Source organism: Canis lupus, chromosome 8, assembly GCF_011100685.1.
Source record: "Canis lupus familiaris isolate Mischka breed German Shepherd chromosome 8, alternate assembly UU_Cfam_GSD_1.0, whole genome shotgun sequence".
NCBI lineage: Eukaryota > Metazoa > Chordata > Mammalia > Carnivora > Canidae > Canis > Canis lupus.
In genome coordinates, this window is record NC_049229.1 from 15,015,094 (window position 1) to 15,037,195 (window position 22,102).

General features: G+C 38.5%; 1 long non-coding RNA gene across 2 annotated transcripts in view; it reads left to right on the forward strand.

Moving 5' to 3' along the window:
• LOC102153697 overlaps positions 1–22,102 on the forward strand; it is a 113,332-nt gene that overhangs the window by 86,152 nt on the left and 5,078 nt on the right. For both annotated transcript variants that reach the window (XR_005363138.1, XR_005363139.1), the window contains exon 4: positions 18,244–18,328. This is a non-coding gene — a long non-coding RNA (uncharacterized LOC102153697). The remainder of the gene's footprint in view (positions 1–18,243; positions 18,329–22,102) is intronic.

The following is a 22,102-nucleotide window of genomic DNA, read 5'->3' on the forward strand; positions in this document are numbered from 1 at the left end:
TATTCAATTCATTCTAGCTTAATATTCTTTCTTATTGTTTTCCTGTCATTTCCTGCAGATAACCATTGCTAAATGAATGAGTTATACACCATCATATATATTACTTCATTTCTCAACTAAAATGCTTCCTCAGCATTTATGAGCTGTCTCTCTACACAATATAAATCTTTTTGTCATGCCAATCTGCATTAAAATTTTCCCCAGTGGTTTCGTACGTGTGTATGTTTCCTCCCTAACTACAAGAATAGAAGGTGCTCCCTTTACTTTCTTTGGAAATACTAATGAAAATGTTAATATAACAAACATAATACAACCCTTTATGGGTTTTTTTATGTTCACATGATACTTAACACCATCTTCAAAGCATTTTTCATATCTGTTCATTTGATCTTCATTTGTGTGTGTATTTTTCCTATAAAAATACCTGAATCATATATATTCATAGCATTTTTCCTTGCCAAATGAAAAAATTCTAGGGCACCTGGGTGGTTCAGTCAAAGCGTGTGCCTTTGACTCAGTTACGATCCTAGGATCCTGAGATGGAGCCCCAAGTCAGGCTCTCTGCTCAGCCAGGAGCCTGCTTCTCCCTCTTTCCCCTGCTTGTGCTCTCTCACTGTCTCTCTCTCTCTCTCTCAAATAAATGAAATCTTTTTTAAAAATTCTAGTCAATTCATGATTTATAAAGTCTTTAGAAAGACATAGAATTACTATTTTCATAATATTAACTTACACTGAGAGGCTAGCACTAATTGGTTGACCTAAGCCTTCCTCTTTGGGAGAGCCAAGCATAGAAACTGAGTGAAGTTTTGATTTGCTAACATTGAACTTACTATAAGCAACTACAGCTTGGGACTAATATAATCACTTTAACATGACTTTTTGGCTGAACAAGTGACTCTAGAATAAAGTCTGCATCTCTCAGCCTTTCATGTTGCTAGGTATGTGACTAAATTCTGGCAAATAAATAAATTCTGGACCCCTGCTTAAGAGCCAAAGATGTTGAATGCATTTAATTTAGAGAAAACACCAATAAATTTTCCAAACACCAATGAGAGTATAGCCAAATGGAAGAAGGAAACAGCTAGTTGATTGTGATAGCTATAAAGGAAGGAATTGGCATTGGAATCTCTGATTCTGATAATTTTTAAAATAAGGAGAGCTGATATAAAAAGATAGATTTTGAAGATTTTATAAAATGTTTGTATCACTTCTTTTATACATATTCTTCTGAACAGTTTTTATAATTTACACAAGTATACATAAATGCTGAATACCTTTCTCTCTCCCTTATCTGTATGGAAATTCATCTGTATCCTTTAAGATTCCATTCCAGTGTCACTCTGCCACGAAGCTCTTGAACCCTCACCCTGCCCCTTTTCTGAGCACAATTGACTAGAGGGAATTTTGAAATTTGTAGCCCTCTAGACTAGATACTTCTAGTCAAGATGGAAGCTAAAGCAAGGTGCCAATAGTCAGATGGGTTGTTACCAACAGTTTTTTCTTTAGAGAGGTCACCTGCTGAGCTTGCTGTTTATAGCCAGGAGACATTAGTGTTGATTCTTTGAACTTTGTCCTTAAAAAGGTGAGGAAAACTTCCCTAGCATGGGTACTCGGGGGAAATTTGACGCTGCTCTCCAGTTTCCTTGAGAATTTTTAGTAGTTTTATTGTGCCGCTTTAGTACTTTGACTTTGATTTCTGTATACCCCAAGGTCAGGTCAGCTCTGCTTATAGCTTATTACTTAAAGCCTTCAGACTGTCCAGAGCCTGATCTTTAACATGCATCCACACCTGCATGTTTGTTTCTTTGCTTTGCAGGGGATGGGGGCTCCTTTTCAAACCTAAGTTTCAAAAGACAGTAGCCAGAATTTATGCTGAAGTGGAGTAACAGGCTTTGGATTGGAGCAGTGTCCTACTACAGGTGAAAAGCATGTATTGATTACCAAAAGAAAGTTAAAAGCAATTTTTCTCCCCATTTCAGCACATTGCAGCTTTTGGCCTAACCACTCGTAGCTAAAAAAGCATTCTTTCCTGATAATCAAGCTTCAGCTGTCTGAATTTCAGACCGAGCCTCTCCTCCTGAGCTCTGCTGAAGAGCTGCTTTAATTAACCATTATACCACAGATGTTATTGATTTTTTTTTTTTCAAATCTGGTTGAAACATCATTGTGCTGGATCATGGCCAAAACTAAGGCCTGAATTTGTGTGTGTGTGTGCTGCTTTTACTCCTTCTGCATACCTTATTAGTCTCCATGTCTGTTAAGTGCAATCCTTAGTATTAACTCAGAAAATATAGAATTGATTTTTAGCCTAGCAGCTGTGATCTAAGGGCTCCTAATTTGAAATCTGAAAACCTCAGTTGCTGAGGAAGTCTTTCTGCTGTTACTCTACACTTCCTTGAAGTAAGCTTTTTATTCTTTAATTTAAAACAAGAAATCTCCCTGTGCCTTTTACTTCTGTTTCTTTTACACACATTTGGAGGTTTCACAGGAACATGACCCATTCTCCGCATTTTGAACATGCTTCTGTGAAAGGTCCCTGAACTTGAATCTTGTCTGTCCAGAAAGTGTGACCTGCAGTGTGGACCGTATGAAATTTTGAAACTGAAGTGTCTCAACAATCTCCATAGTTTGAAGAAAATTTGGAAGAAGTTGGACAACATCCACTTTGAGCACATTGCAGGGTATCAGAAACAATGGGCATCTGCATTCCTTTTACAATCCCCCTCCCAGTGATGAACTCAAGGACCAATCACAGTAGGTTCCTCAATTCTGATAAGGTTTCTGTGAGTTTCGTGATACATTCTTTAAGCATAATTTGAAGCTTTTAAAATATTGTAATGGCAGCTCTTGACCTTTAAAAAAAATCACACGGAGCAAGAGGTGGTGAAAAATGTTTATTTACTCTGCATTAGTGGCTAAACTCCTGTTCCCTTCTAGAACTGGTAGTTCTTTTATACTGGGGAACTCACGCATATCACCCCTATTCTTCCAACATGAACCAGACAGGCCCACTTGAGCTTTAGAAACAATGGCCTGCAGTCGGTCTTATGCCTCAGTGAGAAACAACAATGCAGGCCTCTTGACGAATGCTGGCGTTGCGAGTGGAATCTTGCAGTTCAACATGTCTGCTGAACAGAAGTTGGAAAAAGAAAAGATCATCTTGTAAACAATTAATTAATGTTTGTCATGAATTATCATTTTTACTTCCTTCTCAAGAGGCTCAAAGGGAATAAAAAGGCATTTTTGCAGGTGGTGGCATTCAAAGTAAGGGCAATCAAAGGTTTGAGAGCTGAGGCACAGCACTCTGAGTCTCTAAGGGTGAATGGTGCCAGGATTAGAGCACAGCGGGGGGCTGAGGGCTTCAGGTGTGAAGCTTAATGTTTGTGATCAGCAAAAAAAGTCTTGAATTTATCTAAACTGCTCTTCTGCTAACAGTACTTCTAGCACATAAATGTTCTGAAACTGACAAGTGTTCTCATTGCTCTTCTAATGCAAACATGATCTGCATTTGAAAGATTCATCCCTTTTGCCTAATTTAGAATGTGCATCACAAAGAGCGTTAGATGATGACCCCACAAAGAGAGAACACACACACACACACACACACACACACACTTCAGACGTGCATGCCTCATGTGAATACACACATGCAAACTGCCTCTCTCTTGCCTGGATCTTCTTGGAAGCTCCCAGCAAGGGTCCTGCAGGATTTTCTGTAGATTGCTAAACCAGGTTGAAAACTAGGAGACTCAGTAGCCATCTGACCAATGAGTTCCTCTGAATACAGAAATAATTCCTTTTCATTTGGTTTAGATAATTGCCTAGAATTTATCATGCTGCATTTTAATTTGTAGTCCTTCTCTTGCCTTTCCCCCACCCCTTCTCTCAGCAGCAAGACATAGAAGGTTATCCAATATGTAGAAATTTTAAACACCACACACACACACACACACACAACCAATGATAATAAAATCTGCTAAAGAATTGTATGTTGGCAACTCCTAGAACCAGTACCCAAGGCAGGCGTTGTTGATGGTTAGAAGGTTGCTAATATCCATGCAAATGCATCTGATTGCTTAATGAATTCTCTATAACTGCTGCTGAACTCTAAATACCCATTTTCTCCCTATATTTCATCCATAGATGCCACCTACTTGAAGAGCTCCAAGAAGACATTCTAAGTGAAAGGTTGATAAGACATGACTTAGTGAAAATCAGTCATAGGCAAAACTTGGAAGGACCAAGATGAATTTCAGATTGAGTTAATTTTAACCTAACCTTCCAAAATTCTTCACCATCCCATGGTACCCACCCATTTTCTTTTCTGCATTTATATTTCATATGCTTTTTGTATTCACTTGCCATAATCCAATCAACACAGGGTCTTGGGGCTTCAAGCCTCCTCTTTCTTACTGGAACACTGAGGCATCTAAGATGACAAAGGGCAATGTAGGCAGAGGCTTGCCTTAGCTCCTCCGGAGCTGACGAAGCCTAGTGCCACTCTGAGCTTTGTGGCCACCATCCTAGATCATGTCGTTGGGTTTTCCCTTGAATCCAAACATGTAATACAAACCTGTGGGCTCAAACTATAGTAGAATTTGGGCAGAAAGAGCCAATCTGGAATATCATCATTTAAGGGACATGAAAGGAGTTTAAGAAGGTTTAGAAGAGAAAGGGACCTAGAAAGAAAGAAAACCAACACAACCTCTGAGACAGAAGGGAGGTAAAGGAGCCCCTTTCCTGAAATTTCGGGCAACTTCTGGTTTAAGTTAACTTTGAAGAGTAAAATGACTTACCAGAAAAAGTAAATTAATTTTTCATAATTATCAGTTTTTCAAACCCAGTAGTCTACCAAAGTATTTAATTTGGTTTCACACTTTTTTGAAGATCTTAAAGTACCTCATGCCAATTACTTTAGAATCACATATAAAAATAGTGCAAATAGGAGTGCCTGGTTGGCTCAGTCAATATGACTCTTTAGTTGGCATGAAACTCCTAATCTTAGGATGATGAGTTTGAGCCCCACATTGGGCATAGTGTTTACTTTAAAAAAAAAAATAGTGCAAATAAACTAGAAATGGTTGTGCTTAAACTGAAAAGGAAGAGAGTTCATGAGCCTCGGTAGCTGGTATGGAAAAGAGCACCTCAGACTGATAGGTACTTTGGGATTGTTCCTAACTCCCAGGATCCTCGACCTTTATCAGGGTCTATGGCTCTGCCTGGTGGTCTGTCCCATGCCCACACTGTTTGAACCTATCTAATTACCCCTAGCCTCTTGCCGAACAGTGTTCTGGATGTGTCACTATCTCTAAGATAATTTGTATGGGGAGAGGAATCCCACTTTTATTCCATGCTTGCTTCATGTGAGGCTTGATGTCACACGGCACCATTCATTCTGACTACTTTGTATGGTTAAGATGGCACTCACTAGGGCTTGGTTGGAGGGGTGGTGTTGCTGAAAAGAGGGGAAAATTTAAAGTCTGTGTGGCTTTTATTGGTATTGGATCAAGTAGTCTATATCTAACTGGAAAGTGTTTTACTGTAGGATGTTTTTACAAAATTAAGAGCATTTAGCTTTAAAATAAATGGCATTGACTAATCCAACCATAAAAAAATGTGCAAAGAAATATTAGTCTGATACCCTCTTCCCACCAGGAATGGCAGATTGCAAAATAGAGGGCAGTGATTTTTCATAGTTTTTTTTTTAAAGCAAACAAATAGATTCCCTCAGGTGTTCAGCTGCAAGATGCACTAACCCAAAGCAGCATAGTTTGAAGGAGTATTACTAGGAATATATCTACTTCCTTCTATAGCAGAAAAACTGAGTTTTTGAAATAAAGTCTTCCTTTAAATTGCTAATAAATGCCACCCCCAACCATCCAAGAATGAGTTGATGATCAGAGAATTAAAAATTACCGCTTGAATGGCTCTCTCCTGGTTGGATCTGTCTTTTCCAAAGGGATTGACCTTTCTAGGACTACTGCCTTCCTGAGAGGTCCCACCTACCCTGTTACTATTTTAAGGAGATCTGTGAAAGCCTCCTTCTTTTGCGTCCCTACCCCCACCCCCCATTATGCCACCACTGTGTGCTAGTGCTTGAAATTAATCAAGGGCCCCTTCTGGGAAAGAGATTCCTCTTTGAGAGAAACGGAACTGGACACTTCTCTGCCTTCCCGCATCCTCTCTCCTTGCCAGACCCTGCTCCCCAAAGCTCCCCAGACAAAGCCCCAGAATTCTGAAGGAAGCTGCTAGAAGCCACAGACCTGTCTTTGCCAGACAGCTGCTGTTTGAACCCAGCTCTGACCGTAAAATCAAAAGTGGGTCCGAGGGAAGCGGTAAACACTGTGCAATGAGCCTTTTGAAGGCAGCTGATGCCTCATTTGGGGTGACATGTTGTGGCTGATGAGTGTGGATGATGTGGGGTTTTCGATAAGTGCCTCATCAGTATCCTCATCATGCTCGTGTTGCTCCGCCGCGGCGTGTGCCCTGACTTGATTGTAATTGCCCGAATCTGCTCCCGCTGCTCAGGCGCGCACAGTAATATGCAATAAAACAGCAAGAAGTGAATGTTAACCATCTGAGTTCTGACACGGCAGCTCTGCAGTTCAAGATCTCCATTAAGGACACCCCCCCCAAAAAAAAAAAGTCTGTAAGAAAAGAAGGAATCAAAGAATTCCCAGGGTCTGCTTCTGTGATCAAAGGGAAAGCCCAGAAATTAAAATGTTTAGTTTTCCTAGTCCTCACAGGTAAAGACTAACAGAGAGCTTGCTGGAATTTATAACAATTATTGTTACATCCCAGGTGCCCCTGCTTTGGCACATTAGCTCTAAGAGTGTGCTGTGCAGTTGCCTTTTCCAAGTGTCATCATGGTCTACTTTCTTCAGGGCCAGTGAGCCCTAATCTGTCAGTGCCTGGGTAATGCAGGGGGTCGTTTCAGATGCTGAATTCCTCAGATCCAATTTCCAGCAACTAGAAGAGGCAGACACCTGAAACAGTGCTTAATCAAATCACCCATGGCTGACTGGCTTGGTTGTGCAGAGTGACCTAAGTTGTCCCATCTTGCTACCATCTCCACACACCGATGGAGGCCTCATTCAGTACTTTGAAATGAAACTCTAACAGTGTCCCAGGCACCTGGGAAACCCAACTCTTAGAGGGTTAGATGATCCCCAGGACTGTGCATTTAGTCTTTAATTGTAAGAAAGCCTCTACCTGGGAAAGGAGACCTTGGTCAAGTGTTTGTAGAGTGAGCATCTCTGTTCTCTCAGGTGAAAGCAGGGGTGGTTGTATTTATTTTTAAAGAAATAATTTTCGTAGGTAAGTAAAGTTAGATCTCATTTTCAGTCTGAATTTTAGCATAGGTCTAATGATAAATATACACACTACAAAATGTAACTGTCATATTATAAACCTATTTTTCTTAGCTTTTTCTTCTACTCTGGAATGAACACAATCGCTTATCATTTGGAGGTAAAAACTACTGTCCAACCTCTTGTCTATGTAGAAGCATTTCTTTAAAGCATCTCAAAGAAGAAATCATATTCTTTGCAGTTCCCTGTTAATTGAGTCCTTTGGAAGCCAGTGGCAGTGGCAACTTCAGAATGAGATTTTAATTACATATGGAAACCTTTACCATTGTTTTTCATTTTGAACACAGTAGAGTTTTCTCAAAAGCATTTTTTTTGTCCCCATTTCCAGTAGCAGTGTCTTTTCAGAACTTTATAAATACTGTTTGTTCAAACTGCGGGTTTTCTCCTTGCTTAAAAAAAAGGGGGGGGAAGCCTCCCATCTGAAATTAATGAACTCAGCCTGCACTCTCACTTGCAAGCTCCTATACAGATGGAGTTTCATTAACTGTTGGAATATCTGTATCAGTAACTGCTCAAGAGAAACAATTCCTGCCCACATGGATAATTAATAGAACACTTCACAGAAAAAGACCATCTCTTACTGAAACTACCTGGCTCTTGCTTAGCAAATCTGTCAGGTTTCACTTCTTCCTGCCCATGCCAGTCCTTCCTAGAAGCATCCAGAAAGTCATTCATTTGGAATGACTAACCGATTCCCTACAACTGCTGCAGCCCACCAGCTCTTGCCTATATGCCTGGTGTGTTCTGCTTGGGGCTGCACAGAGAGAATGTAATTACCTTGCAGCTGGTACCCTCAATAATGCTGTAGGAGGCAGCCTTTTCTCCACCCGAAGGACATGCTCTAGCCTGGTGCTTGGCAGACCCTCTGATAATGAATGGTCTTATCCATCTTTTATTATAAAGCAAGATTTAACCCTGAGTTTTTGGTCAAATTCCCATGTAGGGTCATTGCATTCCAGCTTTTAAACATCCCTTCCCCCATCCTGCCCTGCAAATTCAGGTAGAGAATTTCCATTTATTGCCTGCCTTACCCAGGTGTGCAAAGTCAGCAAGGCTGTGCTTTCTCACAGCTGCTGCTATTTATCCAAGGAGTGGCTAAATTTCAGAGGTGGGTGATTCCAGGATAGAGCTCTGGCTTTTCTAACTAACTTGGCATTCTATTGCAGTTTATAAAAGATACTCCCTTAACAGGTGACATACAAATAAAAGAGTTTAGGATTTTTAAACTCTTAAAGACAAGCACATTAAATTAATACAATTTTATTTTATTTTTTAAGATGTTATTTATTTATTCATGAGAGACACAGAGAGAGATAAGCAGAGACACAGGCAAGGGTTGTGGGACTCCATCCTGGGGTCCTGGGATCACGCCCTGAGCCAAAGGCAGCCACCCAACCAGGGGTCCCTAATGAATACAATTTTATTTTATTTTTAAGATTTTATTTATTTATTCATGACAGACAGAGGGAGAGGCGGAGAGAGAGAGAGAGAGGCAGAGACACAGGCAGAGGGAGAAGCAGGCTCCATGCAGGGAGCCTGACATGGGACTCTATCCTGGGTCTCCAGGATCACACCCCGGGGCCGACAGCGGCGCTAAACTGCTGAGCCACCGGGGCTGCCCCAAATATAATTTTAAAATAAGGTTCTTAAAAGCTAAAAGGAATAAAGGAGATGCCTGCCTTCGGCCCAATGCTTGCCTTCTGTGGTTGGGCGCCTGCCTTCGGCCCAGGGCGTGATCCTGGAGTCCCTGGATAGAGCGAGGAGCAGCACAGCCTTGCTGACTTTGCACACCTGCTTTTGTCTCTGTCTATGTCTCTGCCTCTCTCTGTCTCTCATAAATAAATAAATAAAATCTTAAAGGAAAAAAAAAAACTAAAACAATAGTAATTGTGTTAGAAAAGCAAGAATGGAAAAACAATAGATAATTCCAGTGAAAGTGAGAGTACCCTAAAGCAAGGTGCTACAGGAGGAAAGAAAAGCAGCAAATGTTATCAAGTATATCAAATGTTACTTGGGCACTAGCAAATTTCTTCGCAGAAACTGATGTGCCATTTTTTTTTCAGATACTAGTAATAAAGAATTTGCAAATAAGTGATGTATAAAATATTTGGCGCAGGGGGGGCGGTTTAAGGTTCTGTCTTTAACCAATATCAGTTGGTTAATATGATAGACCAAAGAAATGATAAATTGAAAAGAAACTCCATAGAACTTTCTAGACGTAGAATGTGTGAGCTTTAAAATGCATATATTCCTTCCAAGTATTGCATGTATGTGTGTGCTTACATAGTGTGTGTGTGTTCGCATAAATCTGAGGCAAGAGGTTGAAAGAGTTTGCTCCCAAAAGTAGTTTTCTACTATAGCAATTAAGAAAAAACAGTGAAAGGAGGAAAATGAATTTTGTAATACAAAAACGTTTTTGTTAAATGGCAGGTTTAATCAGTAAGAATGCATAAGTCAGCTTTTAGATGGTGTGTCTTAGAGAACTTGATTGGATTCAGGCTGGTAAGTTCCGGCTGTGAATTCTGCATAAGTTGAAGAATGTACAAAAACTGCAGCATCAACAGTTCATTTCAAAACTGTTCTAGAAAAAAAAACAAAACAAAACAAAACAAAAAAAACCACCCTGCGGTAACATTTCAGCATTAATAGATGGGGTTGCCATGGGCACCAGAGAGAAGCTCAGGATCAGGACTGCTGCCTGAGGTTACTTGAGGGGGATGGGCATATGCAAGAGGCAGGATATATGGAGTCTGGCATCATCAGCTGAATGGTAGTTTGTTCATTCCATGGGGCCTCAACAAATGCTGTGTACTTTTAGTCAGTGGAAGGGAATGGACCCATATGCTTGTAATATGCTTGTCAAATGAGAAATAACTGATGCCCTTGAGAAAGAGAGAGACTGACCAGGTCTCTTGGTCAGGTAATACCAAAATTACTTGGTGATCCGATTCAGTTGCTCAGGTCTTAGTTCTGCCCCCAGGTGCTATAGTTTAGGGAAGTGACTGGCCAGATCTTCTTCCTGATTGCAGATTAGCTCAGGTCAGAATTAACCCCATGCTGTAAATATGGACCGAATTTGATAAGCCTGGGGAAAACCAGTAGAAGATTCAGGGAAGGATTTAGATTCTTCCAGAGTCAAGATCTGGAATTTGAGTTTATATTCAAGAAGAGAAGAGGTTTAGGTAGCTCGAATAAATCACCCCTCCTGATGGTTGGGAACTTCCCACAGCAGACTTGATTGACCCCAAAGGGCCAGAAATATAATGTGTCCTCAGATTAGGACCACAACTCTAAATTGAAATGATTACATAAACATATAGAAGGAGCTTTCTTGATTAATGGTAAATTCATAAGAGAGTGTCTGTTAGTAGTAGCATCATAAGGAAAGTGTCTTAATGAAAATGGTGCAGCAGAGAAAATGAGCCAATACAGAAGTTGAGGACTAAGACATTCCCATCTTTCCAAAACTTGGGTCAAAAGAAACTAGGCAAGGATCTGATTTTTATTCCTTTTTTTTTTTTTTCAGCCAATAAAGTGAATTTTTTAAAGAAAAAGAAATCCATGGAATAAACTAGAAATGTGCCTCTAGACAGACAAAGGGAATGCAAAATTAATTTCTTGATGTGAAAGGGAAGGCACAAAGAAGCCTTCTAGATGAGATACCTTTGGAGAAAATTTCAATTTCACTTTCTTTTCTTGCTTGCTTGCTTTATTTTTTTCACAGATATACTCTGTGGAACACCTGAAAGCCTTTTTATTATTTCTTATTTTCTTTTTCTTTTACTATGTGGTATACATTCATTTTTTTTTTTATCTCCCTTCCAGTGTTGAAGCAGTTCTCATTTTTCTAGTTTTGTTTCTGACACCTGGCTGTGACCAATAATACCTTCCATTGAATCTTTTCTTTCACTGCTCAGTTTTTCTTATTTCCCTCATCTCTCCTTTCCCTTCACCTCCTCCTTACCTCTTATTAACTCTTGCAGTTCCAGCTATAGTGTGGCTCTAGTAAAGATACACTTCTCTCTTTTTCCCCCCCCAAGCTTAACCTGTTTTTCTACATATACTGAAGTTTCTATCCTTGATTCTAATTAACTAGATTCATGGACTCAGTCATTTTAGCAAACAAGGAATTCGTACATTAATTTAATATATATATTAATATGTATTTGTAAGATACTGTTTTCCTTAGGAGAATAGAGCATATTATAGTCTGGGCATAGAACAGCTCCACAAAATATTGTATAACCTTGCTAAGTCACTGACTTCCAATTATACTGACTTCTAATAATACTGGGTTATGGCATGATTTGAACATGACATGATGTCCTCTGTCATTTTTTCATATGGTTTTTCTTATGGGAAGGTAATGAGTATCCCATTGAGTGTCATTTATGTCAGGAAGACATCTTTAGGAAGTGAAACTTACGAGAGATGAACTAAAATTTTAAATTGCCAGATAATTTTAATATCTTAAGCTCTTCTTCCAGAAACATAGATGGCATGATATTTGGGTTCATTTATAGCTTCTCACCATTAAAATCCCGTATTTATGAAGGAGAGTTATTACAGTACCTTTCCTATTTGTGAATCTTTGCTTTATGTTGTATTCTTCCGCAAATTTATATTTTAGTGTTTCTCTACACAACACTCTGAAACATAAGAAAAAAAATAATGTTCTTTAAAACCAGGGATTATATTTGCTTGTAGATATGGAAGTTGTAAACTTTTAAAATAATATAAAGTCAGAAAAATATTAAAATATACAAGAGTAAAATAGAGAAGATGTAAAATCTCAATGTGATTATTTATGAGAAAAAAAGTTTTCCTTTAAACCTACCCAAAGAGGAGGTTTTTTTTTTTTAACTTACAATTTGACTTAATATTCACAGTTTATATAACACAAGAGTCTCTGTGAATTGAGGAGCTTATTGAAGCATTGATGTATGTGGTGATATATTCTGTATGGATCAACAATGAAATTTTTTACAAACAACTTAGAAATTTCCTTTTTGGTGGTCTTTTCCACTTGGAAGTAAGGCTTAAGGAAAGTACTTTTATTTTTTTCTCTTCCAAGGCAAGACTTGCTTTTAATACAACATAGAAGTGAATCTTTATTTTTTTTTAAATTTCAATTTTCCAGTGAATGGAAACTTTGAAAAACTTAGGGGAAAACTTTCTGGATGTATCTCAGTGGCAAAGGAATGTTATTATTGTGACAATACGGTCATTAATTCCACCCAACTTACTTTAGGTCATTAAGTAGAGCAAATTTAACATAAATGAAGTAATTCATCTTGAGGAAGACTATAGTCAAATTAAATTGAAATGTGAAATATTTAGGAAATCCTAGAAACTATTTAATGTAATATTTTAAAAAACATTTTGAAAGTTATGTTTTCCAAATTCAGAAAATGCATTAACTCTGCAGGCTTATGTAACCTTAGAAATCATGAAATTCAGAATTGATCTCCATCACACTGCTCTGAAGTACTCACAAAGCCAAATGGATCCAAAATATTTTTCATGCATCTCATATGACTTTTTGATTGAACTGTCATATTTAACATCAAAATATGTATTTTTAAAAACTTATTAGAAAGTTATGGCAAATTATCTTTTTGTCTTAGGAACAGTTTCCTTTTTTCATTTTAGTACTGTCTTCCTGTATTTTCTTAGATGTCACTTAAAGCATCATCAGTTGGACTTAAACAATAATATTTTTATTTCCACCACGTTCTGGGAAAGATTTTTGTATTAATGAATTGCAAAGCCTGTGAGTTTGGGACATGGCTTTTCTTTTATTCATGAATTCGGAGGTATTGTTCCAGTAAAATATGCTTTCAGGATTGCTGAGGATATCATATTCTCTTAATAGGCAACAGTAATTTTCTCCATCTACATTATGTCTCTCTGTGTCAGTCTAATAATTATATGCTATCAGTTTTGTGTCATTTCCTCCGGGATTCCCTGTCTACTGTGCACCACTTTTGACTGTTTCACTTCATTCAGCATACTCTCTAATTGCCATATCAAAGGTTTACTTGAACTCATTTTTAAGTATAATGCATTTGACCATAAAATCATGCATTTGCAGTTGAGTATGCATTTATATCAAACTTACAGCTTAAATTTCACTTAGGAGGAAAGCCTCATATTTTAATGCAGGTTTTGAATGCAGATTTACTATAAAATAAGTGAATAATAATGCCAGGTTATTTTGGAAAGTGTTCTTTTATGCAATCGCTGCATTTAATACAATCACAAAATGGCTGCCCAACAGGTGGTCTTTTCAGAATGTTAAGCCACAACAATCAGAACAAAAAGGACACCAGAATCTAATGTTCTTCAGAATTTAAAAAGCTGCTCACTTTCTTTTGTTAATTTTCAGATTTAGCCATGTTCATTATTGTTGAGCCCCAAATGCAGGACATTCTTTTTTGACATTTTGCCCTAAATAGACACTGACCAAGGCTGACTCTCCAACTAGCTGTTTTGTCACAAGCAAGCGGAAACTAGTCATGAACAATGAGTGTGCATTCTTGGTACTTAAATGGCTAAGGAAAGGACCAGTTTTGACATGCTGCAAATCTGGCAAAGTCTGGGTTAACAAAAGTGTGTTTGACAAAAGATAAAGTTTCTTTTCCTATATTTTCCCCAGAAGTAAGTATTTAATTATGTCCTAACACATTTTCCTCTTCTTTGCCTAGAGGATTATATGCCTTAGTGACAAGCTCATTCACTCTCTGAGGTTATCGTGTGGCATTATGGACCATACCATTCAAAACTCTCCTTAGGAAGAAGCTATTCTTTAACCAATAATTATTCATGTAAGGGAAAACAATTACAAAAATACATAATTTCATTGTAGAGTTAGCATTATGCTATGGTTTTAGCATTTTATAAGGTAGGTATTGGGACTTCACATCAACTGCAATTGAGTATTGCAATTTAATTTTCTAAGCAAAAGATGAAGCTATATTAAATAACAAGAAGAAAAACATTTCAGAGGATTTGCATTTATAAATACTCAAGTGAATAAAATAAAAAAGTTTTTATATTTAAATGCGAGACTTAAAGTACACCTTAGAGGAAGTTGTTGAACATCTTATCTTTCCTTGTAAAACTTGTAGCCTTTCAAATTGAGGTTTTAAATATTAATATATACAGAACATGGCATTGTTTATATTGCCATAAAGCTAAATAATCCTTCAGTTAGAGAAAGAGGCTTGTTACAGGTGTTCACAAGAAAGGCATAAATATAGATTTTATGAATAAATTGAATTAATATATATCTAATAAATTCCATTCATCTGCAATCAATATATAAGAAAGTTAAAATAACTGAAGTGTTTTTGTCTGGGTAGTGTAGCAGAAAGAAAGAAGCCAAAAAAAAAAAAAAAAAAAAGAATCTTGCATTTCAGGGTTTTGTTTAAAAATACAGCCTAGAAAATGTCATGGGATGCTCCAAGTCACCCTTACCTTTTGCATCAGTTGTACTATTTAAAGAATGCTAATGTTCAGAATGGTGAACAGCATTTAGAATTCTGACTTGTCTGTGCAATCATCAAAAAAAAAGATCCCATTACATCTGGTAGAATTTTTAAAAACCTCTTTACATTATTGTATCTGAATCCTTGACATTCAGTAATGCATTATAAGTAGAACTTTCAATTTTCAAGATACATAATCTTTTAAAAAAACAGAGTTTATTGTGACGCTCATTGTTTTTATGACTGACCTAAACAACTTTAATTCTTTAAGATTCCAAGGCTTTCTGGTTTCTTAAATTTATTTAGATTTGTCCAAATGACAAGTCTAAACACAGAAGAAAATATCTATATATGTTTGTATAGCCCATTCCTAGAAAAAAACAGTGAAACGTTCTAAATAGACATTGATATTTCAGTGGTACTAATTGTAATTCAAAGCAAGACTATAAAGGTGTGAGGTTCAACATTACTAAGGTAGGTAAAAATCTATTCATTGAAAAAAATTAGAATCACTATCTGTGAACTATTCGAGTAGACTGTGGCTCTCTGGATTATCAAGTGTATATTTCTTTATTTATTTTTAACAGATGATTATAATTTTTTATCCCCTAGTTCAAAAGTGTGAGGAGAAGTATAAATCGTCAGTGTAAAATATAATATCACGTAGCATTGGAGATGACCTTTTATTATGCTCTTGGAAACTTTGCTGTATATTGTAGAACTAGAAAACTATGCCATAATTAATTTGGGTAGCTAGTCCAGGCACACAGACAGAAGTAATTCACTTGCACTTAGGAAACTGATTGGTAGAGAGAATCTATTTTACTGCTGAGACCAAATAGATTTTTCATGATATTGTTATGCTAAGTTGAACATCACACCTTTTATGTTCTCTCCATTTGGCCTTGAATAAACATCAGTACAAAATTAATCTAAATGGTTTGCAAGTGGTCATGAGCAGTTGCCCATCTGCTTTGGACCGAATTATACAAATCAATTACATGGACATAAAAGCCAAACAACTGTAGGTAAATCAACACAAAAATAAAATGGATGAACTCTTAAGTTTTGTTCATCATATATAACCCCTTTAGTAACTAAAGATGGGTAAATTACACTCATTAACCTTGAAAAATTAGGTGATTTGTACATAATAGGTTTGAAACAATACCCTTCTATTTCCAGTTATGATGAGTATTTTGTCTATGACACAGCATAGTTTAATAGAAGGTCTACAAAGGGGATTGTTCTAATATGGTTTGTTCCTTCCTAGAGAGATTGTTCCATAAAATTAGCTTGTATTTGTTTTTCACTTTAGAACTCAAGCTAAAAATCCAATTACTTAGATAAAGGAGAACATTGGCTATCTAAGGAGTAAAGTATGAAGAAATCAGCACTGGGGCACCTGGGTGGCTCAGTTGGTTAAGCATCCAACTCTTGATTTCGGCTCAGGTCACGATCTCGGGGTCATGAGATTGAGCCCCATGTCCGGCTCCATACTAAAGTGTGGAACCTGCTTAAGATTCTTTCTCTGGGGCAGCTTTGGTGGCGCAGCGGTTTAGTGCCACCTTCAGCCTGGGGCTTGATCCTGGAGACACGGGATCAAGTCCCATGTCAGGCTCCCTGCATGGAGCCTGCTTCTCCCTCTGCCTGTGTCTCTGCCTCTCTGTGTGTGTGTGTCTGCCATGAATAAATAAATAAACTCTTAAAAAAAAAAAAAAAGATTCTTTCTCCCTCTCCCACTGTACCTCCACCTTTCTTTCTCTGTAAAAAAAAAAAAAAGAAAGAAAGAAAGAAAGAAAGATTGATTTAAAAAGCAACACTGAACCTGTGGGCAGGGGCTTACCTTGAAAGAGGCCAAAGGAAACACTGTTTAAGCTTTCTATTGAATATTGGTCAAAAAAGTCTTAAAGGATTTATCACTGTTATTTTTTTTAATAATAAATTTATTTTTTATTGGTGTTCAATTTGCCAATATACAGAATAACACCCAGTGCTCATCCCGTCAAGTGCCCCCCTCAGTGCCCGTCACCCACTCACCCCCACCCCCCGCCCTCCTCCCCTTCTACCACCCCTAGTTCGTTTCCCAGAGTTAGGAGTCTCTCGTGTTCTGTCTCCCTTTCTGATATTTCCTATGCATTTCTTCTCCCTTCCCTTCTATTCCCTTTCACTATTATTTATATTCCCCAAATGAATGAGAACATATAATGTTTGTCCTTCTCCGACTGACTCATTTCACTCGGCATAATACCCTCCAGTTCCATCCACGTTGACGCAAATGGTGGGTATTTGTCGTTTCTAATGGCTGAGGAATATTCCATTGTATACATAAACCACATCTTCTTTATCCATTCATCTTTTGATGGACACCGAGGCTCCTTCCACAGTTTGGCTATCGTGGCCATTGCTGCTAGAAACATCGGGGTGCAGGTGTCCCGGCGTTTCATTGCATCTGTATCTTTGGGGTAAATCCCCAAGAGTGCAATTGCTGGGTCGTAGGGCAGGTCTATTTTTAACTCTTTGAGGAACCTCCACACAGTTTCCCAGAGTGGCTGCACCATTTCACATTCCCACCAACAGTGTAAGAGGGTTCCCTTTTCTCCGCATCCTCTCCAACAAACCTGTCAGTGAAGAAAACTTGCATATTGGTATAAAGTTAGGCAAAATCTGAAAAATTTTAGCGTTTCTGAGGCTGTTCTTCCATACAAGTAAAATTTACTGAGCTTACTTTTCTAGCCTTAAGACTGATGAGGAGATCATTACCAGGGAGCCCTGAGGGACAGATTTTGGATCGTGGTTTTCTCTTTCTGGTAATGAGACATTTCAGTATCACTTACTACATGTTGGCTGCCCCTTCCTCTGCCAGGGAAGCCTCCAATTTACAGGATCTGGACTGAAAATTCCAGTGGCCAGAATGCCTTTGGAAGAAGCCATTGGCTCTAAGTTCTCCCAACTGAGAAAAGCCTATGCATAAAAAAAAATAGGATTGTTTTAGAGAAAGAGAGTATTATGTTGGCACAGGAAGAATGATTTGACTACTTGACTGATTAAACTGAAATAGGCTATGTAAGTTGATAGTAATACTGTTATGGTTAGTTCTGTGTGTCAACTCTACTGGGCTAAGGCATACCCAGATAGCCAGGAAAACATTCCTAGGGGTATCTGTGAGGGTGTTTCTGAAAGAGATTAGCATTTAAATCAGTAGACGGTAAAGATCATCTTCACCATTGCTTGGTGATATCATCCATTCTATTGATGATACAACATCAATACATGATGATAAAGACAACAAAAAGATAGAGGAAAGACAAATCTCTGTTCTGTTGAGCTGGGAAATCCATCTTCTGCCCTTGGACATCAGTGCTCCTGGTTCTGTCTTTCAGGTTTGGAGAGGAACTACACCACTGACTTTACTAAAGCCTCTAGCTTGCAGATGTCAGATCATTGGACTTCAATCTCCATAATCATGTGAGCCAGTCCCTCCTAATACGTCCCTACCTGTCTATCTATTTCTCCTATTGGCTCTGTTTCTCTGGAGAACGCTAATACACATGCCTACGATACCGCATCAGATGCTACTGATGTGGACAAAAGATGCCTTTCTGTGCTGCACATGTACTTAAAATGACCACAGAAAACTGTTCTCTTTTCATCCCTGTCTTTTGTCACCATTTTTCATTTGTTTCATACTAACTTGTTTTGAGTATTTACTCTGTCCTAAGAGCTTTATATCTTTCATATGCTTCATACCCTTCTCCTTCCTGCACTTTCTTCTAAAGTGACACGTGCTATAAATCTAGCATATCCAGAGCCCTAAATCTTTAGTGTATTCTGACAATTTGTCTTGGCAATCTTTCTTATTTCCATTTGCCATCTTTCTGCATTTTTTTTTTTTACTAGCATCAGCACACATCTTGATGTCTTAATCACCCTGGGTTATTGCTTACCATTGTTATGTTTTCAGAGCTCTTCATGCATCAGGAAAAATCCAGAGGATTTAAACTCGGCACTGGGGGAGTTAAAACACTTGAGGAGTAGTGTACGTTCTTAATTAATACAGAAAGAAGAATCACTTATAATTTATTAAAAAATATCCAATGCTGATCCAAATAATATTTTGGAGTAAATGGGTATGTAGTGAACAGTCTTCCATGGTTCCTCATTCACTGATTTTTCCTGCTGGTGTGAGGGCTGTTCAAAATAGCACTTCACTTTTTGGTTTATTTATTAAGATCCTGCACTCAACTCTAAGAAATTAGCCTCCTAGAGGTGAATCACTTCCTACACAGCAAAGGAGAAATCTGTTCCTATAGCAAAGAAGAAAATCCTGCATCCATCCCTGAGACAGACAATAAAGAAAAGATCATATAGATTTATTGCGTAGCCTATTCCAAGTGTGAGATAGGGCAGCCTGGTGTTTAAGTAATATGAACTATAGTGTCTGAAAGGGTGATCTTGTTACTACCCATTAGACAAGGGGTATGTCCAAAATGGGAACATGATTTTTTTTTTTTAAGATTTATTTATTTATTCATGAGATACACACAGAGAGGGAGAGAGAGGCAGAGACACAGGCAGAGGGAGAAGCAGGCTCCATGCAGGGAGCCTGGTGTGGGACTCGATCCCGGGACTCCAGGACCACGCCCTGGGCCGAAGGAAGGTGCTAAACCCCTGAGCCACCCAGGGATTCCCCACATGGTGGGTTTTTTGGTGAACTTTTAAACTCAAAGCTCTTTAGTAATTGAAAAACGGAATAGTTCAGGAAAAGTGTTTTCCCCACATAGGATATTCTGAAAGCTAATAGCATAACTGCACTGGAAGAGACATGGAAGAGCTCTAGTCAAGCCCTGTTTTTGGTATGTTAAAATCATCCTGTTGTGAGTCAGTCTTTGCTTTAATTATCTGTAAAATGCTCTGGCAGTGGGAATGTTTCTCTTCCCTTCTGTTCTCATCCAGGGTACTGGCTGTTGGTTTATTGAATCAGAATTTTCAGACTTTCCACTTCCATTTCTAGGTAGCTAATCCCAGTTAGACTTTAAGTTTCTCAGAGAAAAACATATTCCTCAATAAAGCCCACCTTGGAGACAAAGGTATATGGATTTGCCCTTGATCTGCCTGGCTAAGTGGTTCTATCCACAAGCCCAAAGAAGAGGCCAGACAGGGGCTAAGAGAATTGCTAAATTTGGTCTAGCCTCTCTCCCCTTCCTCCTCTTCCATCTTTTTTCTTTGCTTCTTTGCTAATAATAATAGAAAGATACGAAAACATCTACCCATATTTAGAAGAGTATTAAAAAATGCAAATGAATAAATTCAAAAATCTAATAGGCTTTATTCAGTGATTCATGAATTGGGCAGCATCTCATCTGGCAAAGAGAAAGGAGCTCTGAGGAGCTGTACAAAATGGAAGGCTTTTATAGGCAGAAGGGGGGGAAAGAGTGGATTGTCTCAGGCAAGGTCATTTTTTTTCTTTTTTTTTTTTTTTAAGATTTTATTTATTTATTGAGACACAGAGAGAGAGAGAGAGGCAGAGACGCAGGCAGAGGGAGAAGCAGGCTCCATGCAGGGAGCCCGACGCAGGACTCGATCCCGGGTCCCCAGGATCACACCTGGGCTGCAGGTGGCACTAAACCGCTGTGCCACCGGTGCTGCCCAAGGTCATTTTCTTTTAGGAGATGAAAGGGGTCTTTCAGGCAGATTACCTCACTAGGGCTGACCAGGAAATTCCAGATGGACCAGTTAAGATTACATTCCTGGGAAGGACTGATACTGCAATTAGGTTAGGTATTAAGTCTTGGTTTGCTGATGTGGAGCTCAGCACAAGTGACTCCATTTCATTTTGGACCTGTTGTTTCTTTTTAAGAAGGAAAAAAGCTCACACATAGCTCACACCATGCCCCATGGAGAGGGCATATATATATAAAACTTTCACTGCATTTGTTCAACTAAACAGTTTTCTCCTTGTTCAGATATAGCAAGTGGAAAACTTATTAAATATGTATTAGTGTGAGGGCTGTCCCCTAATCCCTTACTTCTCATAACACTTCAACAATTATTCAAGAAACACTGAGTAGTGACTGTGGACGGAACACTCCATGGTATGTTGAATATACAGATCCTATCCTCTTTACCTCAACAGATTCACTTGCCTCCTGGCTAGCCAGCCTTCTCTTTGAGATTTATTACCCTGGGCTAGCATTCTCCCCTTGCACCTTCCCTGTCAAAGTGTACCAAATTTGTGTTCTATTACCTGTAGTTTTGGTAGGTGATTGGGCAGTTAATGAGGTAAGTGGGTAATGACACAACCATGCATATTAATCCAGGATCTCTACTCAGTATATGGTTGCCTGACTGGCCCTGGATTACCCTGTGACTTTGAGAGGGCATGAAGTAATGCCTCAGAATGACTGGATCTCTCTTCAAAAAAACAATTTCTATTCTAGAATTTTTGGTGTAAACCTGGATAAAAGTTTCTTTGGGGGACAGGAGAACCCCGTTCCCTGTAGCAAGGAGTGTTACTTTGCCAGGCATCCATATTCTACTAAAAGTAGCTGGCTTTCAGGGATCTGCATGCTGATCAAGCTTTCTTGGCCAAAAGCAAATACCAGGCTAAATGAGAGGGATTGTATTAAGTAAGTTAATAAGTGGATTTCTTTTCTGTAGCATTTCATCTTTAATATTAGCACCTCAGCAAGAAGGCCATCTCTTGGATTCTGTAGTTCAGTAAGAAGTATATTTGTGGTTACACTTGTGGTATTCCAAAAAAAATGCAAAGTTGATAATCTTCATAGCTTTATCTCTATTTGGGAAGCAAATTGCCCTTTTTTGCTCTTATCAAAAGGTTAATTCCTCAGTTTTATTTTTCCAGTTAATTTTTTGCCTTTGCTCTAGCTGACCATTTTCTCTCTTTATTCTGTCTTTGTTCAAGGTTACCTCAACCTTTCCCCTCCCCATCTACTGCCTAACTATATATATATATATTTTTTAATATTTATTTATTTATTTATTCATAGAGATGCAGAGAGAGAGAAAGGCAGAGACACAGGCAGAGGGAGAAGCAGGCTCCATGCAGAGAGCCCGACGTGGGACTCGATCTAGGGTCTCCAGGATCATGCCCTGGGCTGCAGGCAGTGCTAAACCGCTGCGCCACCGGGGCTGCCCTGTAAATATATTTGTACAACTTTTTGTACAGGCAAGAACGTAGGCTTGAGAGAGCATGAGGCAGGTTAATCAAAACTGCCTTTT